Below are 14,416 nucleotides of genomic sequence, written 5' to 3' on the forward strand. Positions count from 1 at the left end.
CCAGGTCCTCTATGGTTGTGCTGTATCGGAGCCGTCTGATACACACCGAAGGAAGAGTCTCTGGCAGCAGCAGGCCTCGATGCTCGTGGGCAAATGGCGGTCTCAAGCTAGTCACGCCCTACGCGTTTCGTCACGGATAGTGACTTCTTCAGGGGTACCCTCCAAGCTACCCACCCTCCACCGTTAGCATATAGCCAATAGAGAATATCACTTGTGAGCACCTTCACATGTCTTAGATAGGTCTGCAACCCTGCCTTTCAACCATTATCACCTAGCATACAGTGCTTCCACCGCAGAAAGGGATTCAGGGAAATGACATCCAAAAAAGCACACAATGTGTTACCTTTTGCCTGGAATATCCCTTCACATGGAGCCCATATAAGCAAATGCATCGCTATGTCACGTGTCACGCCGGGGATCTCATGGGAGCTATGTCCTCTGTCCTTCATGCACCAGCTCTGTGGAGATTTATTTATTTAACAGAGCGGCACTCGGAAATATAATAATATCAAAATATTAAAATACCATATTATTGGATAAGGATACTGTCCCTTATAAAGTGTATTGGTGAAAACTATATATAGCGAGTCTGATATGACAATATGTAAAAAAAAAAAATAATATCTAATTATATATTTGACAAAGAAAACACAATGCTTTAAAGAATTCAATCAAATTGGATAATATACTAAGTAAAATACTACTAATTTATTAAAGGGATGATATAAAGTGAATAACAATTAATTTAGACCAACTAAGATATGGCCATACAAATTACAAGACTACTCATGATATATCAGTAAGTTAATCCAAACATATACAATTAACAATATACAGTATTGAACTCCAATGAGAGTTCTCTCACCTATTAATAGAAGACATAAACGTAATTAATATTGTATCACTTGCAGTATTAATTTGTCAATACAGAATATAACAGATATGGAAACTCTGCATTGTTACTAGAACCATGCACAATACATAACAGTCAGCATATAAACAGTGTAACACCTAGTATCTCTTCATATTACCAGTGTGGTTTACACATTATCACAAAATGGTATACACGGTAATCCAAGCATTTAATCAATCCCTTAAAAAAGATCCCAAATTAATATCTATGTTGCGTCCTTGTGGTGCCAAAATGTCTCCTGCCTGGAGATTTGGATTACTTTGTCTCCCTATAGGAAGTTGTTTCAATCAACATTTTTTATATATGTTTTGGTTTCTAGACATCCATTTTCCACATATATTGATAAATCTAGAAATTCAATTTCCCTCATGCTATATTTGTACATGAATGTAAAATTATAGGGGTTTCTATTTAAGCTCGCAAGGAATACTTCCAAAAGGTCTACACCACCCTGCCAGATGAACAATATATCATCTATGTATCTGTCAGTGTAGCAAGTTTGTGCCGAACTTGTGGCCCGACCATATGTATTGGTCCTCCCACATGCCCATAAATATATTATATTAGTTCGGCGCAAAGCTGGTACACACGGTTGTTCCCCTGATTTGCAGGAAAAATTTGTCACTGTACCAAAAGTAATTATGACTGAGAATATGTCTAATACTATCCAGGAGAAATTCGATTTGTAACGGATATAATTCTCCATTTTTAACTAGATTTGCTTCTACTGCTGTGCAACCCTGTGTGTGATCTATCACCGTATAGAGAGATGTCACATCAAAGTTTACAAGAATGTAATCATCTCTCCATGCTACTTCTTTAAATATATTTAATACCTGAATCATATTTTTAGATACGATTTAAGTTTTTTGACTGGTTCTTTTAAGAACTGGTCGATGTAGCCAGAGAGATTAGCCTTCAGAGGCTTGATTCCTGACACGATCGGACGTCCGGGGAGGGGGGTGGGGTTGGGGGGATTGTGGTACTTTTATGAAGTTTAGGCAGATCCTAGATGGTTCAACATTTAGATATTCCCATTCAGAAGTGATGTCCTTAACACTACGTGCAACAGATATCAACACACACCATTAAAGAAAAATTCTATCTTCTATTCCAGTTATCTGAAGGGGGGCCATATTGACACCTTTAGCAAGTTTGAACAAAAAGACATTGAAACATTGGAGACGTAAAAAAAATACAGGGGAATAAGAATCTCACAAAAAAAGAACTAGAAGCAGTGCAAGAATTATCTAAAAGATAGGATAGTAATAAATCACACAATACACTCTCATTAGACTCTGAAACTTTTTCAGATCAAGTAATTTTGATTGCACAGTCACTTTATCATCTCTTCACTTGTTGTTTTCCTAACAAGTGAGTGCTGAAGCCTACTACACAAACATCTGTATCTTTTGAGGAACCAGTGTGCATTTAGTGTACCAGCAACTTTGTTTAATTAGTTCCATTGTTTTTATTGTATCTTTATGTAGGTGGAGAGCTTCTTCATAAATTTATATATACATATATATATATATATATAATATATATATATATATATATACAGTGTTCGACAAATCACCCAAAAATCTACTCGCCCAACCAAAAAATCTACTCGCCACCTAGTCCCGCCCCCAACCCCGCCCCCAACCCCGCTTTAAAATAAAATATATAAATAAAATACATTTAATAAATTCCTAGTCAGAACAACATTCGTTTTTGACATAAATGTATTTATTGTATTACATTATACTACAATTAGTCCTTGTTACATGTGTGTGTGTAAATGTCAGATCTAGAAATAAAAGCCAGATGTGAATGACTAGTTTCCTGAACCCCTTAACCAATGTCTGGATGTCCCCGCTTCACAATATCTAAAGCAGCAATCCCACCTGGGATCTTACCTGATCCGCAGTCCCTCAATGTCCAGGTACGCTCATTCCCGCAATGTTATACATTGGGGAGGTGTTCATTACCTGTCTTCTGGGTTAGGGGGGGGTTCCGATGTCTTCCGTGTGAAGCTTGAGCCAGATCTGGAAGAAAGCAGTATAGGGTAGTTAAGATTTCGGTGTAGTATAGGGCAGTTAAGATATATAGGGTAAATAAGAGATCCAGAGTGTGAGTGACAGAGAGAGAGAGTGTGGGGGAGAGAGAGAGAGAGAGAGAGTGTGGGGGAGAGAGAGAGAGGGAGAGAGAGTGTTGGGAGAGAGGGAGAGAGAGTGTTGGGGAGAGAGAGTGTTGGGGAGAGAGGGAGAGAGAGTGTTGGGGAGAGAGGGAGAGAGAGTGTTGGGGAGAGAGGGAGAGAGAGTGTGGGGAGAGAGGGAGAGAGGGTGTGGGGGAGAGAGGGAGAGAGAGTGTGGGGGAGAGAGGGAGAGAGAGTGTGGAGGAGAGAGGGAGAGAGAGTGTGGGGAGAGTGTGGGGGAGAGAGAGAGTGTGGGGGAGAGAGAGGGAGTGTGTGGGGGAGAGAGAGAGAGTGTGGGGGAGAGAGAGAGTGTGGGGGAGAGAGAGAGAGTGTGGGGGAGAGAGAGAGAGAGTGGGGGAGAGAGAGAGAGAGTGGGGGGGGGAGATAGAGTGGGAGGGAGAGAGAGAGTGTGGGGGAGAGGGAGAGAGAGTGTGGGGAGAGAGAGAGTGTGGGGGAGAGAGGGAGAGAGAGTGTGGGGGAGAGAGGGAGAGAGAGTGTGGGGGAGAGAGGGAGAGAGTGTGGGGGAGAGAGGGAGAGAGAGTGTGGGGGAGAGAGGGAGAGAGAGTGTGGGGGAGAGAGAGAGAGTGTGGGGGAGAGAGGGAGAGAGAGTGTGGGGGAGAGAGGGAGAGAGAGTGTGGGGGAGAGAGAGAGAGTGTGGGGGAGAGAGAGAGAGTGTGGGGGAGAGAGAGAGTGTGGGGGAGAGAGGGAGAGAGAGTGTGGGGGAGAGAGAGAGAGTGGGGGGGAGAGAGAGTGTGGGGGAGAGAGAGAGAGAGTGGGGGAGAGAGAGAGAGAGTGGGGGGGGAGATAGAGTGGGGGGGAGAGAGAGAGTGTGGGGGAGAGGGAGAGAGAGTGTGGGGGAGAGAGAGAGTGTGGGGGAGAGAGGGAGAGAGAGTGTGGGGGAGAGAGGGAGAGAGAGTGTGGGGGAGAGAGGGAGAGAGTGTGGGGGAGAGAGGGAGAGAGAGTGTGGGGAGAGAGGGAGAGAGAGTGTGGGGGAGAGAGAGAGAGTGTGGGGGAGAGAGAGAGAGTGTGGGGGAGAGAGAGAGTGTGGGGGAGAGAGGGAGAGAGAGTGTGGGGGAGAGAGAGAGTGTGGAGGGGGGGGAGAGAGAGAGAGTGTGGGGGGGGGAGAGAGAGAGTGTGGGGGGGAGAGAGAGAGTGGGGGGGAGAGAGAGAGTGTGGGGGAGAGAGAGAGTGTGGGGGAGAGAGAGAGAGCGTGTGTGGGGGAGAGAGGGAGAGAGAGTGTGGGGGAGAGAGAGAGAGAGAGAGAGTGTGGGGGAGAGGGAGAGAGAGTGTGGGGGAGAGAGAGAGTGTGGGGGAGAGAGAGAGTGTGGGGGAGAGAGGGAGAGAGAGTGTGGGGGAGAGAGGGAGAGAGAGTGTGGGGGGGAGAGAGAGAGAGAGTGGGGGGGGAGAGAGAGAGAGAGAGAGAGAGAGAGACAGAGAGAGAGAGAGAGAGAGAGAGAGAGAGAGAGAGAGTGGGGGAGAGAGAGAGAGAGTGTGGGGAGAGAGAGAGAGGGAGTGTGGGGGAGAGAGAGAGAGAGTGAGAGAGAGAGAGCATGTGGGGGGAGAGAGAGCATGTGGGGGGGAGAGAGCGTGTGGGGGGAGAGAGAGCGTGTGGGGGGGAGAGAGAGCGTGTGGGGGGAGAGAGAGAGTGTGGGGGGGAGAGAGTGTGGGGGGGAGAGAGAGTGTGGGGGGGAGAGAGAGAGTGTGGGGGGAAGAGAGAGAGTGTGGGGGGGGAGAGAGAGTGTGTGGGGGGGGGGAGAGAGAGTGTGGGGGAGACAGAGGAGAGAAACGGTGGGTGACACACACAGAGGGTGGGTGATACACAGAGAGAGAGGCTGGGTGAGTGACTGGCTGGTTGAGTGGTTTGCTGGGTGAGTGGCTGGGTGGGGCAGGGGTGACTGGGTGGGTGAGTGACTGACACTGACTGGGGGTGGGGGGTGACTGACACTGACTGGGGGTGGGGGGGTGACTGACACTGACTGGGGGTGGGGGGGTGACTGACACTGACTGGGGGTGGGGGGGTGACTGACACTGACTGGGGGTGGGGGGGTGACTGACACTGACTGGGGGTGGGGGGTGACTGACACTGACTGGGGGTGGGGGGTGACTGACACTGACTGGGGGTGGGGGGGGTGACTGACACTGACTGGGGGGTGGGGGGGTGACTGACACTGACTGGGGGTGGGGGGGTGACTGACACTGACTGGGGGTGGGGGGGTGACTGACACTGACTGGGGGTGGGGGGGTGACTGACACTGACTGGGGGTGGGGGGGTGACTGACACTGACTGGGGGTGGGGGGGTGACTGACACTGACTGGGGGTGGGGGGGTGACTGACACTGACTGGGGGTGGGGGGGTGACTGACACTGACTGGGGGTGGGGGGTGACTGACACTGACTGGGGGTGGGGGGTGACTGACACTGACTGGGGTTGGGGGGTGACTGACACTGACTGGGGGGTGACTGACAGGGGGGGGTGACTGACTGACTGGGGGGAAGGTTACTGACTGGGGGGGTTACTAACTGGGGGGTGACTGACTGGGGGGGGGGTTACTGACTGGGGGGGGTTACTGACTGGGGGGGACCTCTGGTGTCACACACATACACATACTCCCATACACACATACATTCATTCACACACACACACATTCTCCCACACACACACACATACACATTCTCACACACACACAGGGGAGGAAAGGCCGCGACCAGCACCACGCAAATCCCCCACCCACCCGCGCCCATCTCCCGCTCGTGTGGGGGGCAGGCCGACATCCCCCCCCCCAATCAGCAGGGTGGGTGGGAGGCACGTGGCGAGGTATCCCCCACTGGGCGCCCCAGGTGACAGTCAGCCCCGCCGTGGCCGCCACTGCCCTGCTCCCCTCGCCGGCATGTCACAGTGCCTGGCCAAGCTGCAGGCTGCTTCTTCCCCCCCAGCCCGCGGCGGCATGAAGCTCGTGGGGGGGGGGGGGAGGGCCAGGCCAACATCCCCCCACCTCATGCGGCGGCTGCGCCATCATGAAGGTAGGGGACGCATGGGAGGCACGTGGTGAGGGCCGAGCCCTCCCCCCCCGCAAGCCAACCGGGCTGCAGCAGCGGGGACCTCCCGCCCCTGACATCGATCGGTGGATCGAGGGGAAGGGGACAGGAGGAGGGGAAGGGGACAGGAGGAGGGGAAGGGGACAGGAGCAGGAAGAGGGGAAGGGAGCAGGAGGAGGGGACAGGGGACAGGAGGAGGGGACAGGAGGAGGGGACAGGAGCAGGGGACAGGAGGACGGGAATGGGACAGGAGCAGGGGACAGGAGAGCTTCCGCGGTGGGGAGTAGGGAGCCATGTGGGGACCAGGGGGATCGCAGGGAAGGAGCAGAGGGGCCGCAGCATGGAGAGTACTTACCCTCCAACAGAGCTCCAGGCAGAATGGCCGCTCGTTGGGGGCGGGCTCATATAGAGCCTGGCCGCGCGCCCACAAAGCCTGGAGCGCGCGCCAATCAGGAGTCAGGTAGGGGAGTTTTTTTTTTTTTGTTTTTTTTCAGCGCGAGCAGGGAAATTTCAGCGCGAACGGGGGAATTTAAAAAAAAAACACGTGTGCTGCTTGGGCCAATAGTTACTCGCCCGGGGGTTAAATCCACCCGCCCCGGGCGAGTAAATGTATACAATTGTCGAACACTGTATATATATATATATATAAATAAACAACAATTACCAGAAGGACATCCGATAATGAGAGACAGCACACTGTAGGTTCAAATCAAAGCAGAATCTGTATTGAGAACAGGCGAGGCACTACAACCAATGTTTCGGTCACCATAGTGGGACCTTCATCAACAAAGAAGGAGAACGCAGGCTGCATAGCGTGATTCCGTAAATAAAACATTTTATTGGCACCAAAGTGTTACGCTGTGCTCACCACGGACAAGGTGGGACCCCGAAACTGAGGTGAGATGGGTAACAAACTGCACCCACAGCTACGGGGACACGCCTGGAAAGTGGAAAATAGGCATCTGGAACCATCTGGGAGTATAAGATAAAGTAAGATATTCGCCAGACGAGAAGGGAGGTTCCAGAAGATAGGTGGTACCGAGAGCCTGGGGTCCAGAGCCGGGAGGTAGGTCGGAATCCGCAAACCGAGGTGAAGGGGTCGGGGAGTCCAGGAAGTCAGGATACAAACCAAGGGTAGAAGACCAGAGCGGATCCACAGCTAGGCCGGTACGCAAGGAATCACTAAGGAGACAAAGAGACAGGAACTGAGGCAGGCATGACCGTGGTTAACACAGGTCATACAAAGCTATGCTCAGCCAAAGAATGAATGGCTGAGCAAGGTATAAGTAGGAGGAAGGACCAATAGGGAGAGGGGGAGTAACGAGGGAGCGGTCCCAGGAAAGATTGGGATTGGTAGGAAGAAACTCACCACAGCTGTGCTAGATGTGCAGCTTGTGAGCGGTGCACACGCATCAGGCGTGTGCGCCGCACAAGAGAGGCGCGCGCGGCCTTAGCTGGGGGTGGGAACTCCCCCTGAGGGAGGACGTAAAAGTCCTCGGCCATGCGCGCGCATGCGCGAGATCAGTAGCCGCCGCGGGAAGCGGAGGAGAAGGGAGATCCCGCCTGCGGCGGCAGAGCTGGAGCGGGGGTGAGTAAAGTCACGGGGGGAACCCCTTTAGAGAGAGGTGTTCCCCCGGGCCTTACACAAAGTAATCCAACTCTCACAAGGGTGGCTAGTACATAAGCATAGAACAGAATATGATCATTCCTTGGGTATCAGGTGAGGCCAATGTCAGGAACACTGCTTCCTAGCTAGGCTGTTGATGCATATCCGCTACCAGTGGTGGTGGGCCCACAAAGCCCTTCCTCTGGAACGTAGTGCACGGCTCAAAGTTCCTAGGCTTCCTGGTTCACCCAGTAACAAAAGCGTAATGATGCTTAGGAATGTTCAAACACCCTATGCGTTTCATCGACAGTGTTCCGACTTCATCAGGGTTCCCGTTTTTTCCCTTTGTTTCCTTTCCCCCCTCCTTACCTACCTTCCTTTTGTATCGCTGCCTTTGTTTGTTTGTTCATTTTGTCTTTTTGTCTCATTGTTTGTTTGTCTCCTGACCATTTTTTGTGGATCTGGTGGTGTCTGTTTTCATTCACTTCTATATTCATAGATATGTAACATGGTATGTCCCATAATACCTCTCTCTCCCCCATAGTGTATCTGTTATGTAAGCCTCTAGTAAGTTCAGGGAAGTAACAGGTTAATCTATGGGCCCTTGACTCCCCTGTGCTCCTCTTTGATGGACAGGAGTGTGGTGATGGCTCGTGGCCTGCGTGCAGCCTATTAGGGATAGGTGCAGTCCATGAGCCTGCCCCTGTATCCTTATTAAGAGGAGTGTCCTAAAGTTAGTTGAGAGAGTCTTGCTCTGGAGCAGGAAGAGGGAGCATGGGCTGTGAGTCTCTCCCATTGCGTGGATGAGCTGGCCACCCCAGGCTTATGCCTGGGGACCATCAAGACTGAATACTCCAATACTACCGGGTATGCACCCTCCAGAAGTCCTAGGACTTCGGAGATCATTATATCTATGCTGTATGAAGAGCTGCAGTAATGTCCAATAAACATCTTTGTTCTATATACATATGACTGGGTGTCAGTTCCTGGGCAGAAGAGATGAGGAGTGTTGTGGTGGGAGCTGACGTCCTGCATCCCAGGAGCCCATCACAGCTGGAGGCGCTGAACCACTGATAAAAAGAACCCATATATCACCAAAAGCCTGTCCTGTTGCCCCTTACCATTGCGGCTACTCAGTTCTCCTGAACCAACAGGTATGCCTCAGCACCATACACACCCAGACCAGGTAGCGTACTGTAGAATCTCCCAGAGGAGGGAGGAAACAGGGTTACAGATAATTATTTTGATTCTTATTCATTGTTTTCTAATATTTTGGATACATTATTTTTGGGCGCAGTGACATCTCTCTCCCATTGATATACACGCACCTTTTGTAAAGCGCTGTAAACACTGTGGGCGCTTTATAAATGTATATTTACGTACATACTGTGACATAGTCCAAAGATGTTAGGCAGCTTTCTGCCCCGTTTTAGGTCAGAAAGTGCAGGAATAGTTAAAAATGATCCATTCCACAGCTTCACATTAACTCAGACTGCTGGATGGAAAATCCAGACCACAGATTACAATGGGTCTAGTTCTCCCTCACCTGCTCTCCTAATCACTTGCACAGGTATTTAGAACAGAGAGGTTTGCATTTCAGTCTCTCTCCTTAGAGCCTGGAGGCTGGGGGTATCGCTGCCCCCCTGTATCCAGTTTCGGGGTGGACGGCCCCTCCAAGTATCACAGTACCAGAGGATTTGCCTGGATACTTGGGACCGAGTTCCCACCACGAACAGATAAGACAAAACAAATGTTTATTGCTGTTGCTAAAAGACTGTGCTGTATCTAGTGACCCTAAATGAGAGGGCATTGTTTTAAGCTGGGGAACCAGGTTAGTTGGCCAGCAGCAGTTAGGGGCTGATTCTGATGTGTAGTTAGATCCCTGAAAGGGATAGGATTTCTTTATATGATTTGATTTTTATTTCTTAAAAGTGACACTGTGTGAAATGCTATAACACTGATATGAGTAAACCGCTGAATGAAAATATCTGAGTGCCTCTTGCCTACACATGTTAAAGCTGCAGTCCCTTACTTGGATGAAAATAAAGCAGGCAGAAGCCTGAGTTAAGCAATATAATACTTTGCATGATCCTGTTTGTTGTATAATTAACCCTAGAAGACTGTGTCTTGAAGAACCCAGACAGACGTCAGCGCTACAAAAGAGGGCGTTTGTCACAATACATACACACACTCTTACATCACTAACATTCAGGGACTATTTAACACCTCAAGTCATAAATTGCATACTGCAAAAGGGGGAGGGATAGGTTTCAGTCACAGAAAACATTTCAAGATGCACTGGTTTTAAGTTAAACCCTTGCTTGCTTTATTCAGTGTAGGGACCTGCCTATGAGACTTACCTTGGCGTTTGGTGGCAGGCTTGGGCATTATTTGAACAAAGGATGTAACTAAAAGTCTCCTTTATCTCATAGATTTGCACACCATGTATATATATTTATTTCACATATATTGTTAACCCATTAGGCAGAAGCGCAGGGATTCACTTTACGTTTTTCACTATTGTATGGCCAATTTTTTCGCATAGCTGTATGCTACTTACATGGATGAAGCGCAGGGGATCATATATTTGTTTTGCTTTATTCATTGTAACATCGCCGGAAGAAGAGATCAGTGTATCTCGAAGGCTCACACAAATAAAAGCATTTCGTTAGCCACAGAACAGTATCGTCTATTCATTTTTTATTATGTGTGTGTGTGTGTGTATAAAGAATAGGGACAGTTAATCCTCAATAAAAGCTACCAAATCTATGGGCCTCATGCAGTAAGCGTTGATAAGGGAATTATCGCCATTTTATAGCCAAAATTGGGTTTGAGATTCAGTAAGCGCCGATAAGTGCTTGATTTCGCCAGGTTTCGGAGCCGATTATTTTGTTATGGCCAGTCGGCTGCCGATAAGCCTGTTTTCGCCACTGATCGCCACTTTTTTAAATCGGCTGGATTCAACAAAAAAAATCAGCTTATCGGGGCTGATCGGCACTACGAAATTGAGATGTTATGGCCAATTTCTCCCGCCAACTAAAGTTGGCAGTTTGGAGGGGAGAACGATCGCTAAGGCTGCCGGAACGGCACTTAGAAAAAAAAACTCTTCTGTACATCAATGGAGTCAATGGAGCGGGGACGTATAACAGTATAGTACTGTTTACGTTTCATTGCTCACAATACAAACGTCATTTGCATTACAGTGTGGGGGGCATTCCCTGCATTGTGTCACAGCTGACGTGTATTATTTGCATAACATTCTACTTTTACATGTTGTCAGCATTTGCGGGTCACATTACTCATCATGTGATGATGTGTCAAGGGAAAATACTATACTCAACTCTTAAAGGAGAACCTCACATCATATCACACATTTTACTGAACTGAGCGACAATTATTTACATGATGTTACACATGTCACACATGTCACACATACACAGTATATTCATCTTCCTTTACATTACACAATGCTTGTAATGTGTCACGCATCTTTAAACGTTCATGTACATCTGTATTCTCATGTTTACATATAGTTTTGGGTCCTCCCTATTTTCATGACGTCACTTATTGGACGCTCAATCACATTGCATGTTTACATTGTAACCGTAGCATTACAAGCACTTCAACCTAACTTATACACACATGTACAGTAATTCATCATTGGGACACCTTGTAAACTCATTCTATACCAACTATCCTCATTACAGAAATGCATGCATATGCACACGACTATTCATTGTTGTCAACATGTGACAATAACATGCCTAATTACACATGTTACACCAAACTTTTCCCACGTCAATCTCAGCCTTTTTGTCTAATTACATGACTGACTGTTGCGTTCACAAGTGTTACATGCATTGCACATTACACTATTTATTTTCAACCAATCTTTGTACAAAGCTTCACGTCACATCATTGGCAAATATCATCATTCCCTGCAGAATACACACAACAAATACTTATAACAACAACTGCACACAGCTTGCCACAGAAGTACTTTATTATGTTAATGTAACACCTTGCATTTTACTATGTCACCTGACATCATCACATACCTATTTAAAGGACGCCCATTACCTGCTCATTCACAGCTACTCATTTCAAAATGTTGAGATTGTTTAGGAGACGGAGGAACATTCTTTTCTATGACATGCTTGATGATCAAGAGAATCATATAGGGCAAGGGAGGGACACACCGAGGGACAGTGACAGGGACAGTCACTCGGATACGACAGGGACAGGGAGAGGGACAGGCCGAGGGACAGGTAGAGGGACAGGAGATCAGAGAAGAAGACAGAGGAGACAAGTTGTGCCTCGTCCGCGTGTGTACAGGGAGAGAACCCTGTTAGATGGGATGAGTGAGGAGGAGATTGTAAGTCGCTATCGTTTGAGTTCAGCAGCAATCTTATCTCTTTATGAGGAGATAAGGGGAGATTTAGATTTTTTCACAGCCAGAGGTCGTGCAGTCCCTGGGCTTGTTAAAATGCTGTGCTCATTACATTATCTTGCTTCCGCGTCATACCAGACAACTGTGGGCATAGTGGGCGGGGTCTCGCAATCTACATTCTCGCGGGCCTTGACCCAGTTTCTCTATGCACTCAATAGACGCGCTAGGAATTATATTCATTTTCCTACAGAGGCGACAGAGTGGCTGGAAGTAAGGACTGGCTTTTATAATATAGCAGGGATACCATGTGTGCTGGGTGCAATCGATTGCACACATGTTGCTTTGATTGCACCTAGTCAGAGTGAGCATGTGTACCGCAATCGTAAGCACTACCATTCACTCAATGTACAGGTGGTATGTGATGCGACGATGAGGATAATGCATGTGGTACCCAAATTCCCTGGTTCCAGTCACGATTCCTCTATCCTGAGGAACTCTTCAGTCTTACATGCGTTCGAAGAGGGACATTTTGAACATGGTTGGCTGCTGGGTGAGTACACATTTACATGTTCTAACACAAAACACATTTTTATTTAGGAATGTTGGCATTGTACAATTTGATCACTAATGTCAGCTTATGTGTGCTACATTCATTATAGGTGACTCAGGATACGGAATTAGGCCGTGGCTCTTGACTCCGGTGCTAAACCCTCAAACTGAAGCAGAGGAGAGGTACAATGCAGCCCATATATCTACAAGATCTGTTATAGAGAGGACATTTGGCCTACTCAAGACCAGATTTAGGTGTCTGGACAGAACTGGTGGGGCTCTTCTATACAAGCCTCAAAAAGTGTCTGATATTATCCTTGCCTGTTGCATTTTGCACAATGTTGCACTCAGGCACAATGTACAATCAGACCTAGCTGAGCCTTTGGTAGACGAGCATCCCACCCATGTAGCTGCTGAAAATGAACAAACAGCCAGTGGTGGCCAGACACGCCAGAATCTCATCAATTCATTTTTTTCTTGTAAGTAAAAACATATATGTTCCAAGTTCTACTTTTATAGTTACATTATGTTATCTTAACAATAATGTTTTTTTATATACCCTTCTGGTAGGACACAGATGAATATGGGTTGCACACCTTTCTTTTCTCTGCTGTGTGCACAAAGGGATGTGGCACCGGTATGTTATTGTTGCACAGGTTATATAATCCCTCTTCAATTGTACTTTAGTTGTGTGTATGTCAATACAACTGGGGTAACAAAGCACTAATATTTTAGCATTGTGTTGTTCCTTATGCTAACACAATACACATATTATGCCCATACTCATTCATGCTTCTAGTATGCTTACATACAATGTTATTGGTGCAGTGTAACATGTACATCCATATGATGTGTACACCAGGCTGATTTACATTTGGAATGTGATTAAATATACATGGTGTTGCACATTTAACACCAAATACACACTTTGCTGTGTTGTTTACGGTACTGAAGATGGCATGTCAATGTTTGCAATTTATATATTGTTCCTTTGCATTATAGGTATATCTCCAGTATGACTGATCATGGTATGTATATTTGCTGACATCTCTCATAAGATGTGCCTACATCAATCTTCCTATAATTATTTGAAGTCAAAACCCAACATATTGGTTTAAACACAAATGTAACATATATGTACTTTCTGTATCATGTATATGCATTTAGCTACTCTTGAGGTTTCATGTGCATTGTATTAGAAAATGATTACTCCCATTTCATCACATTTTATGTATGTTTCCTTATAAATTCCATTAATGTAATATAGAGGTGTTTGGAGACAAGGGGATAACTGTACTTATTTCTTTACTTACGGGAGCTCATTCATCACGGATGAAATTGACTGATCATAACACTCCATGCATGAATGCCTGTAATCACAACAATGCGTACTACATCTTATATTTAGCAATGTAGGTGTTTTTTAATGCTAGGAATTAATAGTCAACATTAATTGAAATTTGTGACATGTGTATGTATAAGTCACACGTGTGTGGATGTGTCCTACATGTACCAAGTGTAAAACTGTTAACAGAAAACACAATTTTGTCGCAAATGTTACTGTCATTTAGCATTTCTAATTTACCAATATGACAATGTTGGTAATATTTTTGGAATATAAATCACGTCACTTCATCATTATCATGATGATAATTATCAAGTATTCTCACAATTGTAACGTCAATCACGTGCACATTAGCATAGACACACTTTTTAAGACAACTGTTTGTGTCTGTATCAATT

At 46.9% G+C, this 14,416-nt stretch overlaps 1 long non-coding RNA gene across 1 annotated transcript in view; it reads right to left on the minus strand.

Moving 5' to 3' along the window:
• Nucleotides 1-350: 350 nt before the first annotated feature.
• Nucleotides 351-14,416, minus strand: part of LOC142490882 (uncharacterized) — a 73,782-nt gene continuing 59,716 nt past the window's right edge. The window contains exon 3 of the long non-coding RNA XR_012800128.1: nucleotides 351-458. This is a non-coding gene — a long non-coding RNA (uncharacterized LOC142490882). The remainder of the gene's footprint in view (nucleotides 459-14,416) is intronic.

This window comes from Ascaphus truei, chromosome 3, assembly GCF_040206685.1.
Source record: "Ascaphus truei isolate aAscTru1 chromosome 3, aAscTru1.hap1, whole genome shotgun sequence".
In the NCBI taxonomy this organism is placed as follows: domain Eukaryota; kingdom Metazoa; phylum Chordata; class Amphibia; order Anura; family Ascaphidae; genus Ascaphus; species Ascaphus truei.